At 40.7% G+C, this 16244-nt stretch overlaps 1 long non-coding RNA gene across 1 annotated transcript; it reads right to left on the bottom strand.

Moving 5' to 3' along the window:
* Positions 1–3526: 3526 nt before the first annotated feature.
* On the bottom strand, positions 3527–8955 carry LOC133917413 (uncharacterized). Its single transcript, XR_009909666.1, has 5 exons — positions 8769–8955; positions 6435–6600; positions 4598–4833; positions 3717–3761; positions 3527–3637 (listed from the first exon to the last, which is right to left on the bottom strand). It is a non-coding gene; the product is annotated as an uncharacterized LOC133917413 (long non-coding RNA).
* Between the last annotated feature and the right edge of the window lie 7289 nt (positions 8956–16244).

The following is a 16244-nucleotide window of genomic DNA, read 5'->3' as shown; positions in this document are numbered from 1 at the left end:
GAAGAAAAAAGCAAACTACAGTTGGGTGGTCAGGGTCCAGAAGAAAAGGAGAACCAAGCTCGCCTTCTAGCTAACATTCGTTTTAATTTGTAGGTCTTCTGCCTCCATGCAGGGTGGTCGTCTCTCTCCATCATCGGATGCATTAGAGAACATTCGTTCTCTTGATAGCATGCAAGAGGCAGGCAACAGTGCATCACTTTCTTCATGAGCTTGTGCCTCATTTCCATCTCCAGTATCAACAGTGTATCTTGTTTGCTGAAGATAATTTTGTGATATTGGCTGTTATGCAGACATAGTATACCAGCTACATGATGCAAACTGTTTAGTTGTTTAGAAATTGAAGGCCCTTAATATTGATTTCGGTACCCGCATGATGCTATAATAGTTAGTTATTAATTTATGTAGGCAAGCATGTCACTCTAATTTTGTTTTGGGTCATGGAGATACTTAGAACGATATTTGTTTTGAAGAACCATGTGGCATGTCTTCCGACGAAAGGGATTTTAGCAAATGAGAATTAGTCTTAAAAAAGGACAACTAAAAAAGCAGCAACGTTTGCCATTGGGTTGAATCTAAAGCTCGAATCAAGCACCAAAAATCTCCAACACTTACTGAAAGAAACCTTGAATCATGCCACTTTATACTTGTGCTTTTCTACTTTACAATACCATTTAGGGGTGTATACACTACTACAGAAATAGTCATCCCTGCCTCCCCCTTCAATGCTGGTTTGAAAATAATCGATAGTGATAATGTATCATTGATGGTTCATAAGCTGAACCGGCAAATCTAACCGTGAGCCATTAAAAAGCTTACTGACAGAGCAATAATTAAACCAATACCATTACCGGTTCATATGCTCACTAATGGAGCAATAGTTGAGCGAATACGAACCAACAGTAATAATAATTATCTCTGTTGGTTCATATTTCAAACTGGCGGTGATAATGTTTACATAAATCCTGAGCCCATCTCCCGAGCTAGTAGCCCCATCTCCTCATCTCCCGAGCCCATCTCCCCATCTCCTCGTCTCGTCTCCTCATCTAAACGAGTGACAAGTTGAGTGTTCAAGATTATGGCAATATACAGATCTAAATGAGTGGCAAAAAAATGCATTTGTTTCAAGGTGATTGTGTTTTCGCTATTTATTTAGATATACTAGTCTCACTCGGATAGCGCAAGATGTAAAACCGATAGTGTAGGACGGCTGTACTAAGAGCTCTTCGACGTATGGTACAATACTAGAGCTCCTGGTACAACATCTTTGTAATATCCGTTCCTATTTGTCATTGCAGTTTCAATAAGATTGTAGTTTCAAATAAGATTAAGCTTGATTGTAGGGCACATTGATCCTAATGATGATTGAGATTCTACTGTGAATGTAGATTTAGATATAAAATACTCTATCATAAATATTTTGGTATGGGGCTTCAATCAAGAAACATATCCTCATGCCGAAGAGTTCGTGGTAGCATATTTTTGCATGAATTATCACTATTCGATTCAAGATTAGAACTGACAGTGATAGTTGAATTATCACTGCTGGTTTTCGGTTTGACAGTAATACTTATTATCACTATCGGTTCATAAGTTAACAGTGATAATCATATCGCTAATTTACTACCGGTTTCAAAACCGACAGTGATATCAATTTTAAATCGGCAGTGATAGCCTATTGTATAGTAGTGGTACTGGATATGCTCCCTCTGATGAAAACATTAAGAAGTATTTACTGACTAGGTGAGATGCTTTGCATAGATAAATGGTATTGTACTACTGTCTGGCTTTAGAATCCTAAATATTGGGCTGTTCCTCTGATACAACTATTCTCTTGGGAGGTCTCCTATCTTTATGTTGCTTTGACCGGAATTAGTTCAGGTCCTTCAGTCGGATCGGTATTAGTTCAGGTATTTCAGTCGGACCTTTCTGTATTGGTTTCTAATACTTTCTTTGATTTATCATGTGCATGCTACTCTTGACCTTGCACGCAGTGCATTTATGTAGTATGTACGGAGTGCTATCTTGTATATACTGACTACTGTTTTGGTGAGATTCATTCACAATTTGATTGGGCGAATGGTTAAATTGATAATTATCATAAGTTCCCCTGCTTGCTCTTTTATAGTTAAGTTTGTAAAGCGAGCCATTGGTGCATATTTTACTTTGAGGACGAAATCATTATTCATGCAATTATGTTTACTTGTTAAACGTTATCTGTCAGGCTTTTTTTTTTAATTTGTGGATATGCTCATGGAAAGTTTTGCTTTTGACTGTAAACTAAGCAAAGGGCTATCAATTTTTAGTCATTTGATTACACGGTGTTTCTTGGTAGAGCGTTATTTCTTTTTTGAGGCCTGAAAGGTTAAAATGCTACAGTTTGTTATGTGGATCATTATGCAGATAACTATTTACATTTATACAAACAGTATTATTGACTGAATTTCTAGGTTGTGCTCATGATAGTTTATTAACATGTGTAATCTGATTCTTTTCTCATAGAAGTTGTCCCTGACAAAGGCTTAAGAAAACGTGCAACTTCTTACCCTTTATTGTCTTCTATTACAAACTGATGATTGAGACTTAAACATTGTCCTCAACATAACTATGGCTTTGTTGTAAGCATAACCCTAGCGTCCTTGCGGTTATTGATGTAAGGTCCTGTTTATTTCAGTTTTTATAAGCTATGGCTTCTCTAGAAGTCTGTTTCTAGCATAAGCACATCCAGATTTATTTCTGGTTTCTCATACTTTCATATTAGTAAATACTGCCTTTTCTTCTCAAAAACTACAGCTAGAAGTCAGTAAAAACAGACTATTTGTTTCAACTTCTGTTTTCTGAGAAGCAAAAGCCAACAGAAATCCAAACAAACAAGATCTTAGTGTTACAGTAATTACTTCAAATAGCTGATTCAAGGATCATCTGGTATTCTGGCCTTGGAATGTTGTTTTCTAGAATTATCCTATAGGAAGCTTGAATAATTACTGTTACGATCGTGCCATGCAGGATAAGAATGTCGTCACAATCTTCAGTGCGCTAAACTACTGTTATCGCTGTGGTAACAAGGTTGCCATTCTTGAAATCGGGGAAAACATGGACCAGAACTTCCTCCAATTTGACTCAGCGCCTCGGCAAATTGAGCCGGACACGGCATTTTACACAAGAAATTTGTAGAGAAAGAATAAACCTGCATAAGTACTGTGATATCGATAAGAAATTGAAGCACGGCAAAACATACGAGTGAGCAGGGATGTTTGCCGTTACACCATTTCTGTTAGCAGTGCAACACAGTACACTCAGTTCCAACGGCTACTACATGTCCTGGCTTTACAACATGCTTTTCTACCAGCCTGGACAAACTGCCCATCTAAACTACAATCTGCAACCGTGAACTGATCAAGCCTCGTATCATGTTAGCGAGCTTGGACTCGCATCCTCGTACCAAACACTGTAGCGAAAATATTGTTTGAAAGAGTATTGTAGTAGTACTGTATCACTGAAATTCTGACCATCCATTCGTGATCTGACAGATGAGAATACGCGTACTGTAAATTACTGTAGCATCTCAGCATGCGAATCCGCGATCAACAGCCTGCTTGGCAGGTCTCCCGGGCAAGGTGCAATGTACGTCAGTTTCTTCCTGAAATGAAGAATGTTAGTTACAGATGAACACAAAGAATCTATAAACCCCTCAGACTAATGCTAGTTCACAGGTATACCTTTGGATGTCAACATCTGTGACATGAATGAATCCGGCAGCATTGCTGCAACGAATTGTGTTTTAGGTGTTAGAAAATGTATATCAAGAAAGGTAAATACAACTTGTAACGGGAAAAAAGCTGTAAATTCTGTGGATCTTGCTTAAGAAAAGGAAAAATTCAAAGAAAGTTGTAATGGTAGAATCAAATAGTAATCTGGCAACAAGGGAAACACAGCCGCACAAGGAAATATTCTGAATTCATGTAACTAGTCCAATATCAACGCACTAAAAGAACCATATCCTTCTTGCTTTTCCAAAGCACGACAACTAAAACCATTCCCACAGAAATTTCTATTTCGGTTTTTCGAGGAAAATATATTTATCGCTAGTAATTGATCCACTAGAAAAATGAAAAGTTTGTTGCAAGTTATAAACTAAATCAGAAGACTTTGACTCATATCTTCTATATTTATGTATAATTTACTTCTTACAAAACTCAAAAGTATAGCAGCTTGAATCTTGTAACATGAGCAAGATGGAACAGCCACCAGGAGCATTGGATAGGCTAGGCCTATAATTGTGCATAGCTTGATGTAAGAGATGTACAAACAAGAAGTGTCTCACAAAAGCTACTGGTGCATATAACAATAGATCAGTCTAACGAAAAGGAAAATAAACCGAGTATTTAAAAATGTGATAGAAAAACCAGTTGCAAGGAACTCCAAGGCTCAATTACTTACACCATGTACTTTCATTGTCTGAAAGCTGATGTATCAAGTATACTCTATAAATAATGTAGTAGCTTCTGTAATCTACCTCTACTCTGATCCTCTTTTGCGTTAAGCCTAACTTATTGGACCTAGCATGTAATATAGTGAGGAATGGGTACGACACTATTACCTAGAAATTATTTCATCAGGTTCCTTAGCATAAGAATCAGCAAGCACTGTATGGATCATATCCGTGCTGATGTTAACAGCCACAAGCCGAGTAGGATCTGCCACAGGCTCTGCACCGATAGGCAAAGCTGAGCGGGGAGTTTGATGACCACCGCAAATCCTGTACACCGAGACATCACTGAAATTGACAATGTTCGAGTGTGGTGCCAGATCATTTGCAATCCCATAAAAGTACTCCTGCAAGGGCGCATTAGGACTTAACTTTAACAATTCAGAGCATGACATAAGGTTGAGACAGAACAATGCTTAACATTAGAAAATTACGCAAAAGAAAATGGAAGAGGAAAAGAGAGTGACTGTTTACAACGACGCAGGTATATTCAAGTTTTCATCAATAAAAATTCACATTAGATACCAAACAAAGCCTTGTAGTTTGTAAACCAAAATTTGATGGCATAGTTGGGCACATTCTATTTCAAGAAAATAAATCATACCTTAATTTGGAAGTTTATTGAGAAACTAAGTTGAAATGTATTTTGGTTTACTTATGATGAGTGATTGATATTGATATTTATTTGGTTCGATGATCTTTGGTTTTGCATGAATTTTGATGTGATTTGAATTGATTTGGGATTTTATTTGAGCATATTGATTATGGATTATTTGGAATTGGAGTTGGAGATATGTGTTTGCTTGTTTTATGGTGTGCAGGTGACAGATGTAACTTGACGGTCGACGGCGGGTGATCGGGGCCAAGCGGGTGCTTGGTACCGGACGATTAAAGAGGTCGGCCGGAGTCAAAGGTGATCCTAACTGTACATGTAAAGATCAAGCAAAGCATGAAACAGAGGATGAAGACGGCGTGTTGACAAAGTCAAGCGAAAGGAATGCCGGTGCAAGTGACAAGGCGACCCGATAGATCGGGAGCGGGAGAGACTTACTAGCGGTCAAGATCGCAAGACAGAGGACACGTGTCATCATTAGAGTGCTTGCTTTAGGTGGAAGCAAGTGGCGGCTAGTCACGCTCTGAGAAGCTTGCTAGGGTTTCGCGGTTTGACCTCAAAACCTTGGAAGAACTAGAGGAATACATGGCACCATAGTGAAACTTACGTAGAGGCAAAGCTAAGTCGTGAAGGCGCCGCGATAGTCCAATGAATGAAAAAAATAGATCAAAATACTCTCAGTGGTAGGTAAGAGTGTACTACCAAAGAAGAGTATTTTAGAAAAAAAGCTAAGAAACTTAGGAGTCAAGTTTTCTAGGCCTATAAATAGAGAGGTAAGACTATGAGAGAATTTGAACAAGATATTTTGAGCCCCTTGAGCCATCCATATGAGAGTCTTGTGCTAGAGTTTTAGAGGAGAGAAAGAGGAGTGTTTAGCCTATGTATTAGGTCAGAGTTTTGTGAGAAAAAATCTTTGTAATCTGTCTAAAATAAAGCTAATCTTTGTTGCAATGAAGTTTATTTTTTTTATATTATTGTGCTCAACTTTTTCTAGTTTCTCTCTATCGATTCACTTACAAGTTTGCAAGTTATTCAGTTTTCAGATTTAATTTTTATTTTGATTTTTAGGTTAAAATTTTAGCATATTGTAAGATCATTCTTCTTGTTTCTGAGGCATAACCAGTCCTGCTGCCCTAGATTCAGCGTTACCAGAGAACTGTTTCTCCAATATTTGAGCTAGCTCCTTCATAAAAACTTTGTAAACATCTGCATTAATACTGTTGGCAATACAAGCAACAGTTGAGGCGCCAAAACAGTAGAAGAAAGAGCAGTCTTATATACAGAAAAGCACTGAGTAGTGAGTAAGAACTGATAAAGAACAAACTAGAGAGATACCTTGGATTTGGGTGGCCATAGAAGTATACCAGTGGCATCTCCAAGGGAATCCCATCAACTATATCTATAGGTTTCTCAATTGGTGTAGCAGAAATACATCCAGAGATCGTTATAGAACCCTGGCCAATAGCTAAGTCCACGTATGTAGGCTTCCAGCCCAGGTCAACTGTTACAAATTCATAAAAAACCATACGAAGTTTCCAAAACTTCTCCAATCAGCTATAAGTAAGATTGGGCGTAAAATAAAGTAAGATTATGTTATACATCCATGCAATTTTGTTTTGAGTCTGTTACAACCAAGTAAAATTTTAAGAATGAATTTAATCAAATTTGTCAGATAAGAAAAGACAAGATGTCTCACCACAAAAGAACAAAAAAAGGCATTGTTCACATTATTACACCTACAATTTGTCTTTTGAATTTTGGATGCGTGTAGAACATAACATCACCTATAGCTGATATATTTTTTAAACTTATATGTATGATTTATAAAGAATCATAGAAAGTAATTTTTTAAACAATAGTTCATAAATTTACTATAAACTGTTTAATTATGTACAATTTTTTAAAACCGTCTAGGATAAACCTTTACTACAGACGGTTCTTGCCGCACGATTGATCCCAAACGGCTCTGTGTTTCGAACCGTCGGTGATAAATTATTACAGAAGGAACCGTCTAAGATAAGTCGTCAGATATGAGCATTTTTTATAGTGTGTGGCTCACGACTTCCTAATGATAGACTTATAAATTTGGCACACAACCTTAGCTTGAGATTATGTGAACTTGCACGTATATGTAAAAGATAAATAAAACCGCGAGGTAAGGAAAAATAATTTATTTAAATCTATGTAGCCTTGTGGAAAAGTGCAAGTTCTGTTAGTTGAATTCACCAATTTTTTTTGCTTATAGTAGAATGGAAGGAACATAGCTTCCTTGTAATTTGTATTTTTACGCAATAATCATCTCAGCTTGAATTTTGAGTTGAGGATGTCTCGGATTTAAATATTTGTGGAGCTTGGCTGAATTGATTTTCAGTCCCCTATCTATAATTAGCATTGAGGTTTTGTTTGGAACCTAGGATTTTTTTACTGTTACAAATATTAAACTGTTTTTAGTTTTGAACCTAGGATTACGACTTGAAGCTCTAAACAAAGTATCTTCAGGAGAAGCCGCAGAGCTCGAGGAGCCAATGTTTGGACATTCCACGCTCTCGTTCATCGCGCTCCTTACTGAATACATACCATTCTTCTCGTAGCGCCAGGCAAGCACATCCTCCATTTGGCGTTGAGGATTTCCTCGGCATCATGGGGCCGGGGAAGAAAACATGCCGCACAAGCCATGTAATTTTGTTTTGAGTCTGATACAACCATGTAAAATTTTAAGAATGAATTTAATCAAATTTGTAAGGTAAGAAAAGACAAGGTGGCTCACCACAAAGGAACAAAAAAGGCATTGTTCGCATTATTACACCTACAATTTGTCTTTTGAGTTTGTTCACGAATTTTTTGATGCGTGTAGAACATAACATCACCTATAGCTGATAATTTTTTTGACATATTTTGGAAACTTTTACTTATGATTGATAAAGAATTCATAGAGATTCTTTTGAAACACACTGATTAAAATTAGTGAGGCCTGGAAAAGTGAACCTTTCACGTTGCATGCCCTATTTATTTTCTGTTTTTGATTCTGTTTCTGTTGCTGTCAGAAGACAGAAGCCAGAACAAACAGAATTTTAAAGAATTGGCTTCTGGAGAAGTCAAAAGTCTGCTTCCAAAGAAAATAAACTAAAGTCACTTTTGGATCTCTTGCCCAGCTTTGCCTCTCTTTGCTGGGCAAGGATGTGTGTTTGGTAACAAGTCTAAAAGCTTGTTTTGCTAGGCAAGCTAGCATGGGAAAGCAAGAAAAAGCTTGCTACAGGAGGCGAGCCGATTTCGCTCTTCGACTTGAGCAAGGCAAAGTGCGTGGAACGAGAAATAGTATATGCAGCAGGTGGACAACAGTTGGGCGAGGCAAACACAACCAAACGCTCAGCTCCACACATGGGCAAAGCAACCAAACATCAACCCCTTTTCTTGCCTTGCCTTGCTCATCCAGGCAAGACAATTCTTACCCAGCTAGCCTCAGTTAGCAAAAGAACCAAACATGCTCTAAAGCTGAGAAGCTCGTTAAGAGACGTTTTTTTGAGAAGCTATGTGCTGAAAAGCTAAAAATTTATTGTAGAAACCAATAACTTATTTCCAAAAACAGTTTTTCAGACAAAAAAACACAGCTTTTAAAAAAATCTAAAAGTAGAAGCCCAAACAAACAGATTCTTAGTTTCAATCACTTACCAAGCATCAACATCGTATGAACATATGGGTATTGAACTTCTTCTTCACCGTTATATCCCAATCTAGGTAAGCATCATCATCATATGAACCATTGATCTTGTTCTTTTTTGCTCGCCACGCCGCCTTGCGGTGGATTTTTTTTTTTGTTTCGATCTCCCTCCTTAAGCCACGAAATTCTCCATCTTTGTCTCATTCCTGTACAACAATTCATCCATACGGTTAAATATTAGCTTTATATCATTCCTGTTTGCTTCAGGTTCTTGTGACAGAAGTTCATCCACCCGCACGTGAATAGCCTCAAGCTCCTAATTTGTCACCGGCCCAAAGTGATCATGGCTCCAATGCCGAAGAGAGACAGCCCATCACACTTTTGAGTTTCAGCGCCACACCTCCCAGGTCCATGACCGGCCCAGCTTCCGCCCAAGCCTGTCAAACAGCCTCCGGTAGGGAGTCGTCTTTGCCTGGCTGCCATCGCGCTCTTTTTTATTTTTGAGTGGATACGGCTGTCATGCTCAGCCCAAGACTACCCTCAACCATATTCCCTTCATTTCGTTCTCTTTCCGATTTTCTTTCCTATTCCCATTCCTTTTATTTCCTCTTATCTCCAACAGCTTCCCTTTGAGGGGAATCGTGAAGGGAACGGAGAGAATCCTGTCCTGAAGGAAATGACGCTGGGAATCCCATCGTGAAGGGAACTGTGAAGGGAAACCGTTAGGAGCGCTGAAGGGAACAGGAATCCCTTCACGACGGGAATCTGGACAGCGAAGGGAACCTGTTGGGTTTGGTCTAAGAATACTGTCTTGTACCTCTCGCCCCCCCCCTCCGGGGGTAAGTCTCGTCTTCCCTTCGCGCATCCTTTCTGAAGGCATCCTGACCGCACTGCTGGCCGCGATGCTCGCCTGGAAGGTGGCCGCCGTCATGCCGCTTGCACTTGCTATTATGGATTGGGCTTTGGCAGTTGCCACGGTGCTCGGTGGGTTCTACGCCTTCTTCGTCCACCGCGCGACGAGCAGTCATCCTGTTCATCCATGAGGGAAAAAAGCTTCTAAGAATTTGCGGTTACAGGGAGGGCTGGGCGGAAAGCTTGGCGCCCCTCCTGTTCCCTCGGATTCCTCATAATGTTACTTGATTGTACTTAATAAGAGATATGAGTACTTTTGAGATTGGTGGAATTCATTTAGCAACCGTTTTTTTTTTATCTTCCAGGGATTTTTCTATGGGAATTAGGCCCGGTTTGCTCTGCAATCTGCGAGCTAAAATAAATAGGACCTTATCAGTTACTAGATTATGATTCACAATCTGCAAACTGAAACAAATATTACAGATCACAATCCCATATTGTAACAATATAGCCTCCATATAGTAACAATTTAACCCCTAGATTATAATAATCCAGCAATCTAGATTCTACCAACTTATGCAGATAGTACAATCTAAATTTTATAATTCAACTTCTTACGATCCAAAATCTATAAGCTGTTTTTCACCGTCAGCAGCAGCCAAAACAGCCCTTAGAGCAGAAGTGAATTACATGACCGGTGTTTGGTCCGTTCCCGCCCGAACTTAGGATTCCATTAAACAGATGCTAAACTTAACTCGGCGGTCACTGGTTCCGATACACGAGCCAAGAGGAAGCCTGGTCCATCCAGCGCACGACGGTACAAGGATCTAACCCTGCTCCATGGCATGCAAGCACATGAGCTATCATGTTACAAGGCCTTGGGCTTGTTTCTATGAAGTTGGTGAAAAAGTAAGAACCGGGCTTCTCTGAAGAGCACACCACGCAAGGAGAGATCAAGGCCTGATCCTTAAACAAAGAGTGCTGATTTGAGATTGCTAGCCTCTGTTTCGACAACTACACGCCCCACATTCAGATCGGCAGCAACCTTCAGTGCTTGTATGCAGGCTTCACTTCAGTTTTTGCTTGACCTGCTTCTGACATTCCCGCACACACACTCTCGCCTGCATTGATTCGTACAAGACCCCAGTCTCCTCCCGCTTTCTTATCCTTTACATAAGCACCATCAACATTGATCTTAAGCTAACCGCCTACCGGTGGGTGCCATTTCTGAATATTGCGATTGGCTTGTCGCTCTGCATTATCGGGTTGGGTACAGTTGAGCCTGACGATTAGGGATGTAAGTGAATACCCTACTTTAGTCCATTTTAATCCCTACTTTACATGGTAAAAGCACATCTTAAATTCAACTGAGTGAGTTTTGGGTCAATCCAATGATTAAAAAAAACAAAATTGACATGGATGTTGGTCACCATGGATCTGTTTGGCACAGCTCCAGATCCGAGATTCATGCTGGATGTGGAGTTTGTATAATAAAATAAAGTGGTTTAAATATTTATTTTTCTTTGATTTCTTAACCAAATAACTTAACCAAATACACTCAATCCATCCACAGTTCTAGATCCTGGATTTCTTAGAGCTGGATATGACCAGCTCTAAAAAAATTCAAGATCTGGATCCCTGCCAAACACCCCCTATATCCTTGGGCCCCGAGGCATACCTTGTGAGCAGACCGAACCAGAAAAAAAATCCCTTGAGATGTAAGGAACCGTCCAAAAAGTATTCTAATTAATCATTAAGTCGATCATTTACTTAATCATAACTTTAAAGATTAATCAGAATACCGCTCCGGTAGTCCCGTCATGTATTTTATGCCCAAGATCGGAACACATGTCTTTCCAACATATACATCACAACAAAATTTAAGAAAGAACAAGTGATTAATATTATATTACAAGTTCTTAAGTATGCACCAAGTTATTACAATTTACAGTAAAAGAAAGCTAGGATGAGATTAAAACCTGCTCAACTTCTAACCAACAAAAGAACTAAGCAGCGGAAGACTGAAACTATACAACAAAACAGGATGGAGCCATATGCCCTTAAGCTCCATCACAAAAGCACGACCACCCAGAGTAGGATGCACTAATCTTGCCAACCACCTGCATCGGCGGACGTGAAGTAGCCGAAAATTGCCTCTTCCTCACCAGCAGCAGTACCTGCATCAACTTAAGGGTATCACTCTGAGTACAAAGGTACTCGCAAGACTTACACAATATAGGTATATAATATCACGACTCCAAAGATTATGCATTGAGCTGTTGGTAAAGATAGGTCACAAGGTTAAGTAAAACATATGCCGTAACAACCTAGACACATATGTAACAACCTAGACACATGTGTGAGCACGTATACTTAACCAAACATGTCATTCTACCATGCAATAACCAACTGAACATAAATAAAACTGTAACATAAATGTAACATAAGTACTTGAACATATAAGTAAACTGAACCAACTCATCCATCACCATAATAACCAAACCATCAACCACATATCTGAACCATCACCCACAAACAAGAACTCTACGACCGGGTGCAAATGAAATAATAGCATGCTCATGACCGAGAGCACGACACTTTGAACTGTTTATACACCCTGTAAGGGATACTCCTAGACCCACACGACATGAGGACTATTCAGCTTGTGCCACCCGCTAAAATGCACACAAGGGGTACTCGTGACAACCTTTCCCAACCAGCTCCAACCGTGTGGATCGTGCATCGCTAGAACTACTCCCGGAGCAAACTAGTACCACTTACAAGCCCGTCCGTTCGCACAGTCGATGTTCAGGCCCACAAAACCACAACTGCGAAGGTATTCGGCTCGCCTTAATATTAGATCGGCATGTGATGAGTAAGATAAGTGCTAAAGCCAACTACCCCGACGATCGGTCTTAAACGATGCAAGCGGTCTACAGTGCCCGGGTTCCTCTCCCTGACTGCCCCTAGGACTTTCCTTCGGAGCAGATGTCACCCCTAACACCGCCCACATCTCGTCTCATACTTACCACTCAACCAACCACCTCATCATCATAACCACATATGCGAACAAGTAGTAAGCCCTAAGCTCACGTACAACGGTCAAACCATTGCTCGTCTTCTACCGAGGACCTATGCATTGCTAAGTATTTCGATTGACTCTTAGATATTTACCACATTACCAAGGCTACAAGGATATAGATGAACAATTCAAGGTATAGATTATACAATCAACATATGTTCTATCCGTAAAAACCCGACATCGACTCCCTATACATGCAAACCTATACATAAGCATAGTTTATCAATATTTAGATTCCATTCAATTCGACAAAGGTGCAATATGATAGATGCTTTGCTTGATACACTGGCTCAAATAGGTGGGGCACGCCGGGATCGCCCTCGGTCTTTAGGATCGATAGATCGGTGTTCTCTAAAAAGTATCAACGCGTGTAATGCAATGAGTATGAATGAAGTGCAAATATATGCCACAATATGCATATAATCGCTGAAAACATTTTTCCTAGATAGAACAAGTCATAAGTAAACTAGCAAAATTGGTTTCATCAATTTTGGACTCGCATAGAACCAACGGTGAATTAATGAAGCCTTAACCTAATTAATTCGCTTTAGAAAGTTAATAACTTTTTCATGGCTAAGGATATTTTTAATAGGTATATTAGGTTATTATGAAACCAACAAAATTGGTTTCATAATTTTTGGAGCTACAGAGAATTTATTATAAATTTTACAACTTTCGGACCACTTGATGAATAGTAACTACGAAAGTTCCGCAGATTTCTGCGGAAGTTCCGGACTTTTACAGAAGATCCGCAAATTTCTGTGGAAGTTCCAAACTTTTGCGGAAGATCCGCAAATTTCTGCAGAAGTTCCGAACTGCGGAACCTCCGAAAAATTGTCCGGAACTTCCAGACTGTCCAGAAAAACTCCATTTTGAAGAAAAACTTTGCCAAATCAATTTGCAATCCTCTTCAATCCAAAGGGGGACATGTTTGAGATGGTTTATGGAGTCTAGAATTCACTCATCAACCTAGTAACTCGATTTCTAACTCAAATCTCATCTAAATCCTCATTTTGGTGCAAAACTTCAAAACTCATGAACTTTGCTCCAATTCAAAAATCGACCACCCAAATCACGAATTCATGCCATGGAAAGCCTAAAGGACTTACCCAAGATGCTTGTGGAGTTGGGTGACCGCCGAGGAATGGAGGAAATGCTCGAGAGAAAAAGAATTTTGGTGTTCTTCACGTTTCAACCCTAATCACCAAAAATCATCAAAATCAGCTCGAATCCTCTGGAAAAACGAAAATGAATTGGAGGGATGGATTGTTTATGAGCTTGTGATCATAATGGTACCACATGCTTACCTTCAATCCCTCCCTAGAGCTCGGATTTGAGGGAGAAAGGAAGAGAGTTAGAGAGGGAGTGAGAGCTCTTGCTCTCCTTGCTTAGGCCGGTTGGGAGAGGAGAGAGTCATGAGAGTGGGAGTGAGGGAGCAGGTGGGGCTGCTGCTCAAGTGGAGGGAGGGATGGTGGGTCCGGCTGGTGGGCCCACGTATAAGAGAAAGAAGTCCGTTTGACTGCGAATTCAATTGTTTTCTCTCCCAAATTTCTTTCTCTCATCCGATTGACTCAAAACGAATTGCTCTAATGTGCCAAAATAAGTTGCCTCAAAATTTAATTATGACGCTAATGACGCATTATTAAGCTTAATCACGTGATTATGGAATTTGAGACATGACATGGGATCAAATTGCCGAGCAATGAAATCATGATAGTCTTCACTGATATGTAAAGAGCTAATATTTTGCGCATCGTCTTCATCAACTTAAACTTGCTGGATCAGATGGTCTAGTCCCCAGTATCTGGATCGATCAGATGTGCTACTGCTGGGCTAAGTCCTCTGATTTTCAGTACCGGCTCTAGTGAGCTTTAGTTCAGGTTTTGGCCCCAGTTTTTAGCACGTGTGGCCGATCAGCTACTTACAAGTTGCTGCCATCAACATCTTTCCTTGGGTGATACAAGCTATTAACAAGCTACGGAAAGCATTCCTATGCCGGGGCACAGACGTCATATAGGGTAGGGCGGAAAATGCCTTGTGGCCTATCGGATCGGCGATGGATCCACAACTTAAGGGGAAGGCTCACCGTTCAGGTCTTGATCGAATACATCAGATCGTCCTTTGGGAAGCTTTGGATGGTATCGCCTTGCGGCCGGAGGTGCCATACGTCTTTCACTGGAAGTGGTCGCCCTCTGGCCAGTACACGGCACAATCGGCATACCGATCCCCCTTCCTTGGCCAAACCACAATCCTAGGGATGAAACAACTAAATAAATGCCATTTTTTTTGCCTATCTAGTTCTACACGGACATCCCAGCGGCTACAGTGTCAGGCTCGAGGAGTCACGACAACCGTATCCTTTGTTCTCAGTTACCGAGAGGCCTTGATCATTTGCTACTCAGCCGGAAGACCTGGCTCCTGTTGGTGTGGTGATCTCAGCTGGTCAAAATGACCGAGTTTTCGGGGACTAACCAATCATCCATGCACGTTGATCGGGAGTGCGCCTAACGTTACATCACCCAACGGTTTTGGTCCCGATTGCACATCACTATAAGTAGAGAAGGGAGTTGGGTACCAAGGGGTATCCCACGCACACAAGATCAAAACCCTATCCGATCATTAGATGTGCTGCTGCAAATCAAAGACCATCACCACCGTCAGCCATCCATGTCGACGCCACGACTAGGGGGAACACACCAACGCTAGAAACATCCCGGTGGTCGCATCCACGTGACTAAGTTCACCGACACAAGGTCACATCTTCATCACCGCACGCCTGCATCGAGCAGGCGGGGGACCTCGCGGCCTAGGGGCATCTCCAATCGGTATGTGATCCATTGATGTAATAATTGAGGTGTTCATGTCTTTAGGCTATTGTTCCTTGTGTTTAGTTCGTAATTAGATGCATACGATTCCAACATTTGGTAATCAGAGCCTAATAGCCTATTACATGAATCCACGACGCCTCAGATGTTTTGGGTTAAGCCTCGATTAGGGCTGTTAACTACTCTATTTAGCCCTAGTTGTTGTCGGCTCATCATGTTAGCCCCTTTTTTGTTAGTGATCTTTCATGTTTAGTCTTAGATATATCACTGTTAGTCATGATCAAGGGTTATTAGCCGCCAATTGATGATCTCTAGACTTGGATTAGTGCAATTCTCTCTAAGAAGCTCCTTTTTACGCCGTCAATCAATTCATGCCATACACACATCAGCTCTCGGATAGCAATTAGAAGGAGGGGACCAACCAAAGCAGAGAAACGTAATGTCAATCCCCTCCTGAAACCCTAAGAATTTGTTCCCCAAATTCGAGAATCCCCTATTAGAATCCCAAACCCTAACCCTAGATTTGGTCGGGAAACATACCTTAGCTTCTGCCGATGAGTAGCGGTTGTCGTCGTCCCCTTAGCTTCTGCATTGACCGCCGAAGATCTAATCGTTGGCCGCATCATTGTACGCACTAGCGAGGCAGTCGCGGCCGCCGCAGCTCACCATCCTTTTGCTGACGAGCACCAACAAAAGAGCACCACTGTCGATCCCCTCGATGGAGTAGC

Source organism: Phragmites australis, chromosome 5 (assembly GCF_958298935.1).
Source record: "Phragmites australis chromosome 5, lpPhrAust1.1, whole genome shotgun sequence".
Taxonomy (NCBI): Eukaryota; Viridiplantae; Streptophyta; class Magnoliopsida; order Poales; family Poaceae; genus Phragmites; species Phragmites australis.
Note: the sequence above shows the minus strand (reverse complement) of the source record. Positions and strands in the feature narration are given on the sequence as shown.